This window comes from Hyla sarda, chromosome 3, assembly GCF_029499605.1.
Source record: "Hyla sarda isolate aHylSar1 chromosome 3, aHylSar1.hap1, whole genome shotgun sequence".
NCBI classification, from domain to species: Eukaryota; Metazoa; Chordata; class Amphibia; order Anura; family Hylidae; genus Hyla; species Hyla sarda.
The window spans coordinates 86,702,262-86,714,495 of NC_079191.1; the positions used below are offsets into that span (position 1 = coordinate 86,702,262).

General features: G+C 41.1%; 1 protein-coding gene and 1 long non-coding RNA gene across 3 annotated transcripts in view; one reads left to right on the plus strand and one right to left on the minus strand.

The window, feature by feature from the left end:
- RBP1 (retinol binding protein 1) overlaps positions 1-12,234 on the plus strand; it is a 50,943-nt gene that overhangs the window by 21,907 nt on the left and 16,802 nt on the right. The window lies entirely within an intron of this gene.
- LOC130361484 (uncharacterized) overlaps positions 182-12,234 on the minus strand; it is a 58,125-nt gene continuing 46,072 nt past the window's right edge. Inside the window, exons 4-5 of one of the 2 annotated variants that reach the window (XR_008891017.1) lie at positions 824-866; positions 182-632 (exon numbers count right to left, since the gene is read on the minus strand). This is a non-coding gene — a long non-coding RNA (uncharacterized LOC130361484). The remainder of the gene's footprint in view (positions 633-823; positions 867-12,234) is intronic. The other variant, XR_008891016.1, reaches the window with a different exon arrangement.

The following is a 12,234-nucleotide window of genomic DNA, read 5'->3' on the forward strand; positions in this document are numbered from 1 at the left end:
AGAGAGGCATTCGTAGTGGGATGTTTTATGTAACTGTAGTGTTTTTCTGTGAGGAGAACAATATTCCCTCCTTTGTCAGACTTTTTCATATTTATATTTCCCCACGTCATTGGTGGAATTGCTTGAGCAAATATAACAGTAAAGACAAAGATGTCAACCTGAGCGCTCCTCTTCTCTGATGTTCTCAGGGTGAAATAAATAATATTTTTTGATAAGTACACTATGTACAATAGTTTTCTTTTCTTTTTTTATTTGGTAAGTAAATATGTTCTGTAATATCTGGGGGTGTAATTTGAGGTAATTCTTGGGGTTTTGGAATTATAATAATAATCTCCTATAGTAACTGAAGTCAGTAATGTAAAGTCCCTGGGTCATTATCTGTCCTTTTCGGAATTGTTGTGAGCGTCGCAGTCATTCCAATGATAAGAGAGTATACAAAGCCTGACATTACTGATGGATGTGCTCAGTACATCTGGACATCTTCTGCAGAGAGTACAGGGCTCTGCCTCCCACTTCACTATAATAAATACCCATTTCCTTTTAGTTCGTTCACCTCAGGTCAAGTTATCTAAAAGTCATACTGAGGATTTCTCTTTTGGCAGATGTGTATAAATGGTATCCTGTTGCAAACCCTAAATGAAAAAAGTAAAAATATAAAGAAATAAAATAATAATAATAAATAAATATTATATATATATATATATATATATATATATATATATATATATATATATATATATATATATATATATATATATATATAATCACAGTTTTAAGTTAGTTAAATTTAAACAGAGAATGTACAATAAAAGCTTTTACTCACCGGTGTCTTTAATGCAGTGTTTATTTCTATACTTCATAGAATACTTCAGATACAAAAATAACACAAAAAAAAATAAAAAATTTGCTATGCAGAAATAAATAGCTTAACCCCTTAAGGACCAGGCCATTTTACACCTTAAGGACCAGAGCGTTTTTTGCAATTCTGACCACTGTCGCTTTAAACATTAATAACTCTGGAATGCTTTTAGGTATTCTGATTCCGAGATTGTTTTTTCGTGACCTATTCTACTTTAAATTAGTGGTAAAATTTTATGGTAACTTGCATCCTTTCTTGATGAAAAATCCCCAAATTTGATGAAAAAAATGAAAATTTTGCATTTTTTTGCTCTCTGCTTCTAAGGAAAATGGATATTCAAAATCATTTTTTTTGGTTCATATATACAATATGTCTACTTTATGTTTGCATCATAAAATTTATGAGTTTTTACTTTTGGAAGACACCAGAGGGCTTCAAAGTTCAGCAGCAATTTTGAAATTTTTCACAAAATTTTCAAACTCGCTATTTTTCATGGACCAGTTCAGGTTTGAAGTGGATTTGAAGGGTCTTCATATTAGAAATACCCCATAAAAGACCCCATTATAAAAACTGCACCCCCCAAAGTATTCAAAATGACATTCAATAAGTGTATTAACCCTTTAGCTGTTTCACAGGAATAGCAGCAAAGTGAAGGAGAAAATTCACAATCATTTTTTACACTCGCATGTTCTTGTTGACCCAATTTTTTAATTTTTGCAAGGGGTAAAAAGGAGAAAATTTTAACTTATATTTGAAACCCAATTTCTCTCGAGTAAGGACATACCTCATATGTCTATGTTAATTGTTCAGCGGGCGCAGTAGAGGGCTCAGAAGGGAAGGAGCGACAAATGGTTTTTGGGGGGCATGTCACCTTTAGGAAGCCCCTATGGTGCCAGGACAGCAAAAAAAAAAAACACATGGCATACCATTTTGGAAACTAGACCCCTCGGGGAACATAACAAGGGGTAATATGAACCTTAATACCCTACAGGTGTTTCACGACTTTTGCATATGTAAAAAAAAATGAAAATTTTTTTTTTACCTAAAATGCTTGGTTTCCCAAAAATTTAACATTTTTAAAAAGGATAATAGCAGAAAATACCCCCCAAAATTTTAAGCCCAATTTCTCCCGATTCAGAAAACACCCCATATGGGGGTGAAAAGTGCTCTGCTGGCGCACTACAGGTCTCAGAAGAGGAGGAGTCACATTTGGCTTTTTGAAAGCAAATTTTGCTCTGGGGGCATGCCGCATTTAGGAAGCCCCTATGGTGCCAGAACAGCAAAAAAAAAAAACACATGGCATACTATTTTGGAAACTAGACCCCTCGGGGAACGTAACAAGGGGTAATGTGAACCTTAATACCCCACAGGTGATTCACGACTTTTGCATATGTAAAAAAAAATTTAAAATTTTTACCTAAAATGCTTGGTTTGCCAAAAATTTTACATTTTTAAAAAGGGTAATAGCAGAAAATACCCCCCAAAATTTGTAACACAATTTCTCCCGAGTACGGCGATACCCCATATGTGGCCCTATACTGTTGCCTTGAAAGACGACAGGGCTCCAAAGTGAGAGCGCCATGCGCATTTGAGGCCTAAATTAGGGACTTGCATAGGGGTGGACATAGGGGTATTCTACGCCAGTGATTCCCAAACAGGGTGCCTCCAGCTGTTGTAAAACTCCCAGCATGCCTGGACAGTCAACGGCTATCTGGCAATACTGGGAGTAGTTGTTTTGCAACAGCTGGAGGCTCCGTTTTGGAAACAGTGGCGTACCAGACGTTTTTAATTTTTATTGGGGAGGGGGGCTGTGTAGGGGTATGTGTATATGTAGTGTTTTTTACTTTTTATTTTATTTTTTGGTAGTGTAGTGTTTTTAGGGTACAGTCGCACGGGCAGGGGTTCACAGTAGTTTCTCGCTGGCAGTTTGAGCTGCGGCAGCTCAAACTTGCAGCCGGATACTTACTGTAACCCTCCGCCCATGTGAGTGTACCCTGTACATTCACATGGGGGGGGGGGGAACATCCAGCTGTTGCAAAACTACAACTCCCAGCATGTAAGGTCTATCAGTGCATGCTGGGAGTTGTAGTTTTGCAACAGCTGGAGGCACACTGGTTGTGAAACACCGAGTTTGGTAACAAACTCAGTGTTTTGCAACCAGTGTGCCTTCAGCTGTTGCAAAAGCTACAACCCCCAGCATGTACGGACAGCGGAAGGGCATGCTGGGTCTTGTAGTTATGCAACAGCTGGAGGCATACTACTTTGGCTGGGGATGCTGGGGATTGTAGTTATGCAACAGCTGGAGACACACTGGTTTGCTACTTAACTCAGTGTGCCTTCAGCTGTTGCAAAACTACAACTCTCAGCAGTCACCGACAGCCAACGGGCATGCTGGGAGTTGTAGTTATGCAACCACCAGATGCACCACTACAACTCCCAGCATGCACTTTACCTTCAGCTGTTGTATAACTACAACTCCCAGCTTGCACAATCAGCTAAAGTGCATGCTGGGAGTTGTAGTTATACAACAGCTGAAGGTACACTTTTCCATAGAAAAAATGTGCCTCCAGCTGTTGCAAAACCATAAGTCCCAGCATGCCCATAAGGGAATGCTGGGAGTTGTGGTGGTCTGCCTCCTCCTGTTGCATAACTACAGCTCCCAGCATGCCCTTTTTGCATGCTGGGAGCTGTTGCTAAGCAACAGCAGGAGGCTGTCACTCACCTCCAACGATCCACGCCGCGAAGGTCAGTCCCGCTGCCGCCGCTGCTCCTGGGGCCCCGATCCCAACATTGACGCCGGGGATCGGGGTCCCCAGCACCCGGGGTGCACGTCCCGCACCCGCTCACATCCTCTGGAAGAGGGGCGGAGCGGGTTGCGGGAGTGACACCCGCAGCAGGCGCCCTGATTGGTCGGCCGACGAATCAGGGCGATCGTGAGGTGGCACCAGTGCCACCTCACCCCTGCTGGCTATGGCTGGAATTATGGCAGTAATTCCGGGTCACTGGAGACCCGATTGACCCGGAATCGCCGCAGATCGCTGGACTGAATTGTCCAGCGATCTGCGGCCATTGCCGACATGGGGGGGCATAATGACCCCCCTGGGCGATATGCCTCGATGCCTGCTGAACGATTTCAGCAGGCATTGGGCACCGGCTCCCCTCCGGCTAGCGGCGGGGGGCCGGGAATGGACAGGACGTACTCCTACGTCCTCGGTCCTTAAGGACTCGGAAACGGGGGCGTAGGAGTACGTCCATTGTCCTTAAGGGGTTAAAGGGGTACTCCGGTGAAAAACTTTTTTTCTTTTAAATCAACTGGTGGCAGAAAGTTAAACATATTTTGTAAATTACTTTTAATAAAAAATCTTAATCCTTCCTGTACTTATTAGCTGCTGAATACTACAGAGGAAATTCTTTTCTTTTTGGAACACTGATGACATCACAAGCACAGTGCTCTCTGCTGACGTTATTATAATAATAACGCTTTATTTATTGTTGTCCTTAGTGGGATTTGAACCCAAGTCCCCAGCACTGCAAAGCAGCAGTGCTAACCACTGAGCCACCATGCTGCCCTTCGCATACATCTGCTATGCACGGTTGCTAAAATGGACAGAGATGTCAGCAGAGAGCACTGTGCTCATGATGTCATCAGTGTTCCAAAAAGAAAGGAATTTCCTCTGTAGCATTCAGCAACTAATAAGTACTGGAAGGATTAAGATTTTTTAATAGACGTAATTTACAAATAAGTTTAACTTTCTGCCACCAGTTGATTTAAAAGAAGAAAGGTTTTCACCGGAGTACCCCTTTAAAGTCCTAGGCTCAAGGGCTTAGATGCATGTCTATCTGTGATTGTACAATTTGCCCATCTAACGCATGTTACTACCTCTTTTTATAATTTATCTTTTGTTCCACAAGCTTCTGTAATACTTTTTGACATTGTTTTTATATTTGAAGATATCTAATAAATATTAGATAAAAAAATACAGCATGCTTACCTGTTTTATGCTTGCTTAAAGAGTACCTGTCACCAAACTAAGCTTTTAATATATTGTTCCTTATGTAATTATAAGATAATTTGCTATTTACTTGCTGGGAACTTTCTAAACCTTTTATTTGTTAATGTGATTGAAGAAACAGCCACTAGGTGGCTCTGTTCTGTTCCCTGTCACAAGTCAAACAGTTAGTTTGGTCTCCTTCCTGCCTGGCAGGAGACCAAACTCAGGAAGTGTGTGCGGGACATGGTGAGGTACAGCTCTCGCAGGCTTCAGTGATGTTGCGCCTGCTGGGGAGCACCCACTTTCTCCTGCTGGGAGCTCACATAATGTGAGCAAGGGGAAAGGCATGATACACAGCTTTTTTTTTAAAGCTTGGGGAAAAAAATTTAAGGGCAGGAGGGGTGTTAGGAGCGGTTAGGGAATATAATCTGAGTTAGTTTAAAAAAAATATGGTTTGAAAACAGATACTCTTTAATCCAGAAATGCCATTCCAATGCTTCCCTGCCTTCTTGATGACCTTTCCAGGGCACCCTGCTTTGGGTCGCTTGCCTTGGTGGTCTCGCACTGACAATTAAAGAGGCCAGTCTGGAGAACAAGGAGTGTGCATCATTCAGGAAAGTAAACAGTGGCAGCAGTGAGGACTGGTGTGGGGTCTGTGGACTCAACAAAACATAACATACGCTTGCTATTATATTGAGTTCCATATCCCAAAGACATAAAGGGAATTTACTACAGACCAACAGTTTACACGCTGGTCTTTAGCTATAATAGGTTAGAGTAATGTTAACCTCTAAGATCCCTGCACTAAATTAATTTATTACCTTTCCTCGCTCCCCAGCGCTCCACTTTCACATTGCTGTTGTCTCGAAATTATAACTTCCAAGACAGTGGGTGGGTAACGTATGGGGATCATTGCATGCTGGGGAAACAGAACCCACATGCATTGACCAATGGGCGCATAATATCACCGATACGGCAGCAATATTGTGAGACCACTGACCACCACAGGCAGTGATACAGTCCCCTCTCCAGATGAGATAATATATTTCCTGCTCTCTGCACAGCTTTCAGCTACAATGTATACCTAATGTCTGGTGCAAACTATGCAAGTATCTGGCAATGTAGTCCAGCTCGCTCCCCCCGTACACCCCCGACACGGATTCTCACCCAGCCCGGTGCACACAAATCCAAATACAAGAACGGCAATCCAGCGGGAGTAAGTAGAAAATCCAGACTTTATTAACTCACGGTAAAAGCGGTTCAAGCAACCAGCAGATCAGACGCGTTTCAGGCGCATGCGCCTGAAACGCGTCTGATCTGCTGGTTGCTTGTACCGCTTTTACCGTGAGTTAATAAAGTCTGGATTTTCTACTTACCCACGCTGGATTGCCTTTCTCGTATTTGGACTGGTGCAAACTATACAGGTGATGGGGATACAGGTGGTACTTGTCAGTAGTAAATATACTTTAATGATTTCTTTGCACTGTATAGGATACATGTTGGCTAAGGCGATGTGCTACTGTATATTGTATTAAACCATGTTTACTGTAATAGACTTTATATTACCTCCATGTTTGAGGACTTTAATAATGATACACTTATATGGCACAATGCTAATATACATAAATTAGAAGTGAGTTCAGATGTATATTAGAATATAAATATACACAGTCACTTGCTTTGTTCTTGCAGCTATTTGTGTGACATATATGAGGCTGTTACCACACTGCTTGGAAAAGGTGTATGTACATAAACATTGCAGTGTGTGAATAAAGGGACAATAGAATTTTGGAAGTACTGCCTTGGGCTTTTCATTCCTAGGTGACGTTCAGTGGCACACATCAGGGCTTTGTTTGTCACATATGTGCTGGATTTATCCAGCATATGCACTGTACATAAAATCATAAATTGGTAAGCACCTCCTACACAACTCTTATATGTAATAATCATAAAGGTGCACGCTGCTGCGGCTGAACTACAAATACAAACAAGTGGATTACAGCAGCGCACAGCTAGCACTAAGATTTATGTGCAATATAACACTTTTTACATTGCAATACTTCTATATCTTAGTGCTAGCAGTCTGTAGTTCAGCCACCGCAACGTGCACCTGTAGTGAGTTGTGTAGGAGGTGCTGACCAATTATAGATTTTATGTTAGGGTGCATTCCCACATGGCATATTTTGCTGCGTATTTGCTGCGTATTTGGTGCTGCTTATTTTCCTACCCATTGACTTCAACAGGGAAAATAAAATACACAGCAGCAAATACGCCGTGTGGGAACGTACCCTTACATATGTGGAGGGAGTGGCTGCCTCCATTTTGGTTCATGCACTCAACCCATTACACTTGGTGTTTTTAACCCCTTAAGGACCAAGTCCATTTTGACCTTAAGGACCAGGCCAATTAAATTTTTGCATTTTTGTTTTTTCCTCCTCGCCTTCTAAAATCCATAACTCTTTTTTTTATATTTCAATTTTGGAAATTTTGGAGGGTGTTTTTTTTCACACAGTACACTTTACGTTAAAAATGACATGTATTCTTTATTCTGTGGGTCAATACGATTAAAATGATACCTATCTTTACATACTTTTCTATTATCTATTATTGTACTGCTTTTAAAAAATATAAAACTTTTTTATTTTTTTATTTTTTTATTTTTTTACAAAATCAGTATGTTTAATATAGCCCTATTTTGACCACCTATAACTTTTACATTTTTCCGTATACGGGGCTTTATGAGGGCTCATTTTGTGCACCATGACCTCTAGATTTTTTGTTACCACTTTTGTGTATATGTGACTTTTTTTCTACTTTTATTTTTAACTCATTATGTCCTCATAGAGGACATCTGGAGGGCCACAGTTTGACACCACTGATCTAGACAGCCTCCTCTTTCAAAAAGAGCTGGGAGATGCTGTTGGAAGCCACAAATGTGGTATTATAATGCATTTTTTTAAAAAAATGCATCTTTTATTTTTAACTCATTATGTCCCCATAGAGGATTATTCATGGCAATCATTAGATTGTCAATACTGTTCAATGCTATTCATAGGCATAGCACTGATCAGTATTATCGGCAATCTGAAAGGCCAATCAGAGCAGAAAACCTTGGGAAGGTGGCAGAAGAAGGTGAGGGGACCTCTGGCCACCATCTTAGCTGATCTGATCTCCATGGCCATGCTGTGGGTGATCAGATCAGCAATTTCAAGTTCCACACTGCCGCAGATGCCGCGATCTGTACTGATCAAAGGATCTGAGGGGTTAATGGCAGACATCAGTGCGATCGCTGATGTCCGCCATTACCCCAGTGGCTCCCCAGCTGCTGATAACAGCCGGGACCTGCCGTGCATGACGCGAGCACCACTCCGATTCTCACGTCATGTACAGGACGTGAATGTAAGTGCTAGCTCAAGAGAGGCATATCTATAGTGTAGCGTCCGTCCCAAATGAGGTCACCTTATTATGGTGGGATAGTACACATTATTTGGTCAAATGGTAAGCGAAGAACCTCTTTTTTTTTTTTTTTCTCTATAGCAGTATTGCAATGTAAAACATGTTATATTTCACACATATCTTAGCACTTAGTGCTCTTGTTTGTATATACACTGTACATAACTGAACACTATGTAAACAGAGGCTAAAATGTAGTCCAGACAGTGTAGCTTAAAGGGGTACTCCAGCCCCAAGACATTTATCCCCTATCCAAAGGATAGGAGATAAGATGTCTGATCGTGGGGGTCCCATCGCTGGGGACCCCCGCAATCTAGCTTGCAGCACCTACCTGTAAGCACTGCAGGAAGCGCTGGAGGCTCTCAGTGTTCTGCCTCCCGACCATGGGGATGGAGTATCGTGACGTCATGACTCCATCCCTGTGTGACGTCACGCCCCGCCCCCTCCCATAGACCGTCACGCCCCCTCCCATAGACCGTCACGCCATAGACTTGCATTGAGGGAGCAGGGCATGATGTCACACTGGGGCGGGGTCATGACATCACGATACTCCATCCCCGTGGTCGGGAGGCAGAACACTGAGAGCCTCCAGCGCTTCCTGTAGTGCTTACAGGTGGGTGCTGCATGCTAGATTGCGGGGGTCCCCAGCGGCGGGACCCCCGTGATCAGACATCTTATCCCCTATCCTTTGGATAGGGGATAAGATGTCTTGGGGCCGGAGTACCCCTTTAAAGAGAATTCCCTATACTGGGTGCAAACTCTGTTCTTTACAATATCAAGTCTTCAAAAGAAATTCTTATGTGACTAATTCAGCTCAGCTACATTTGTATTTTTCATGTTTCTCTCCCTTAACGTAAATGTATTTGGGACATTGTGAATATTCACAGACGAGTTACTAGTGATAGTAAGTATATGCCTTAATGTTCCAAAGGTTACTCCACGTACACCAGAGAGGAAAGGCCAAAGTATTATAAAGCTGAGATAATCCCTAATCGAGCTGTGTAAGGTCTGAGAGGGATGGGAATCTATCCAGAGACTGCAATATTCTGCCTATTCTGTATATAAGAGTTTGTAAACCAGTGTTAAGCTTTCCAGAAGAAAATGGAATAGCATGAAATTGTAAATGGGCTTTATAGATTTGTATAAAAACAAAAATCACATGCAGACTGACTTATAGTCTAATTCTCGGCTGCTGGTCTTGTAAGTTGCAGCTTCGGAGAAGACGAGGTGGCTGTGCATGTTTCCTTCCAGTCTGCTATATGGATGTGATGTATATATTCTTTCTAGACCAGTGGTCTCAAACTGGGGCCCTCCAGATGTTGCAAAACATCAACTTCCAGCATGCCCGGACAGCCAACGGCTGTCCGGTCATGCTGGGAGTTGAAGTTTTGCTACATCTGGAGGGCCACAGTTTGAGACCACTGATCTAGTCAGCCTCTTCTTCCAAAAAGTGCTGGGAGATGCTGTTGGAAGCCACAAATGTGGTATTATAATGGATCCATTCAAAAGTATCCAAATAGGTAACAACTGGTTGTACATTGAACATAGAAAATGAGTTGGGGTCGGAAGTTCTCAGTGTGAACATACCCTTATAGCAATTACTTATACAGTACGGCACCGCCTGGTGTTCGGAGTATATCACAATGTGCATGTCCACCTGATGAGCTGAACGCAGGAGGACACACGTACATCTATATAGTGATGAGCGGCAGGGGCCATATTCGAATTTGCGAATATATGGACGAATACACGTCCTATGTTCATGAAATTCGCATTTTCGCTATGTTCGTTCCCTTTCTTTCCAATGCGAAAATATTTAATGAAATTCGCATAGTGCGCCTGCGCGGTTATATCTTTCACCTAAAAGAAGGGGGGGGGGATCAGTGTCCTCTGGAAGTGCCGATATTTGCATATATACGAAATATGTGCGCTCCACAACGACTCTCACAGTAAATAATATTGGATCCTTCTTTGGGAGGGATGATCACTTTTTTTTTTTTTAACACCGTACAGATCATTGTTCGTTGTTACAAATATATATCGCTAGATTCTAAATATTCCCGAAATCGAGGAGTGCAGATATTCGCGGTAAAAATTTGCATTTCCAATATTCGCGCATAGTGATCCCCTGTTCACTGCAAACCAAACAGGAATAGCTTTCTGTCTTGCCTGTTAGGACAAGCAGAGCCTCTAGAGTAACATGGCGGTACATCTGAGAAGACTCCTGCTGAAAATTTTATGTTATTTGGTTCACTGAGTTTCTATGCAGAAAATCTACAGAATTAAAAGTTGCAGCAATTACAGAAGATTTTTTAAGTCTTACCTATATGCTTTGGGAAAAAAATCCATACAGAGATCATGCGGATACTGACCTGCAGTGCAGCTTTAAAATTCATAGCATGTTCGTTTATATTGCAAATGTGCTGCAATTTTTAAGTAGAAATGCTGTGGATCCGCTGCAAAATCTACAACTGCTGATTATTATTATTAATTATTTTATTTACACATTACACTATAATCAACAGCTGAAAATCTGTAACAAATCTGTACCATATTGACGTAATCCACACAATTTGGTGCAGATTAATTTTTTATTTATTTTTTGCTCATATTGATTTTTGCTACATTATCTACAGCTTTTCCTATATGTTTGGCTGCACCCTTAAAGGGGTACTCTGCCCCTAGCGGCGGTTCTCTGCGATCATACATCTTATCCCCTATCCTTTTGGAAAGAGGATAAAATGTATAAAGCCGGAATATCCCTTTAATCTGTGTAATGCTCAACGGTCCCATGTTAGTGTTTATGTATTGTTACCTTTTATCATATGTAAAGTGCGCTGGAAGCAATGGCGCTATATGAAGATATAAAACAATGAAGAATAACTGAAACAAAAGAAAGGAAATAATTTTAATAAATGCCAGATGTTTATCCAGATTAATAGAGGAAAGGAATTCAGCTCATCAAGCAAAAATTCCCCATTAGTATAAAATGTTCTCAGGCTTTTTTTTTTTTTTTTTTTACATTTCCAACACAAATCTTTAATCAGATTGAGATCCAGAATGTTTGCTGGCCATGTCATAGTTTTACGGCAAGATGCAGTAGTATAGTGAAAACTGTCTTTATCCTCATCAACTTACACACTGAAGGAAATCCTTATCCACATAGTAGTATGGTCTCCCAAAATTAAAAGTATTATTATAGAACTATCTAAGGGAACTTTTAAACTTAACTTTTTTATTTGAACTAAAAAATAAAAAATAATTCTATTACTATAATAACCAGAACGGTCACCACCGGACTATTACTTTACCACCCAGAACTATCTAGTCCATACTTACTCTGGTCTGTACATTCATTTCATGTGTTCCGTTTCTTCCCAGCACAGTCCATCATAAATGGAATACATGAAATTAATGTACAGACGAGAGTAAATATGGACTAGATAGTTCTAGGTGGTAAAGTAATAGTCTGGTGGCTGCCATTCTGGTTATTATAGTAATAGAATAGTTTTTTTTTTTTTTTTTTTTAGTTCAAATGAAAGTTACGTTTTAAAAGTCCTCTTGATAGTTCTATATAATATTACTTCATCCTCATTAACCTTATTTTTTATTGGTGTTCTCTGTACCCATGTGCCATCTTACCTGATCCTTTACCTTTTTAAAGGGGTATTCCAGTTGAACAATTTTTTCATATCAACTGGCTCCAGAAAGTTAAACAGATTTGTAAATGACTTCTATTAAAAAAATCTTAATCCTACCAGTACTTGCCTGCATGCGAATCACAGCCAGTCACTCGCCTTCCTCATCTTCCGCCTCTCTGTGTCCTTGCAGCCCTGGCGCGCGTGCCTCTGCCTCCTCGGGCGCGCACGCACCAGAGCTCTTTCACTTAAGGGCCCGTGCTCAATTAATCAAGTGTTTACACCTGTCCCC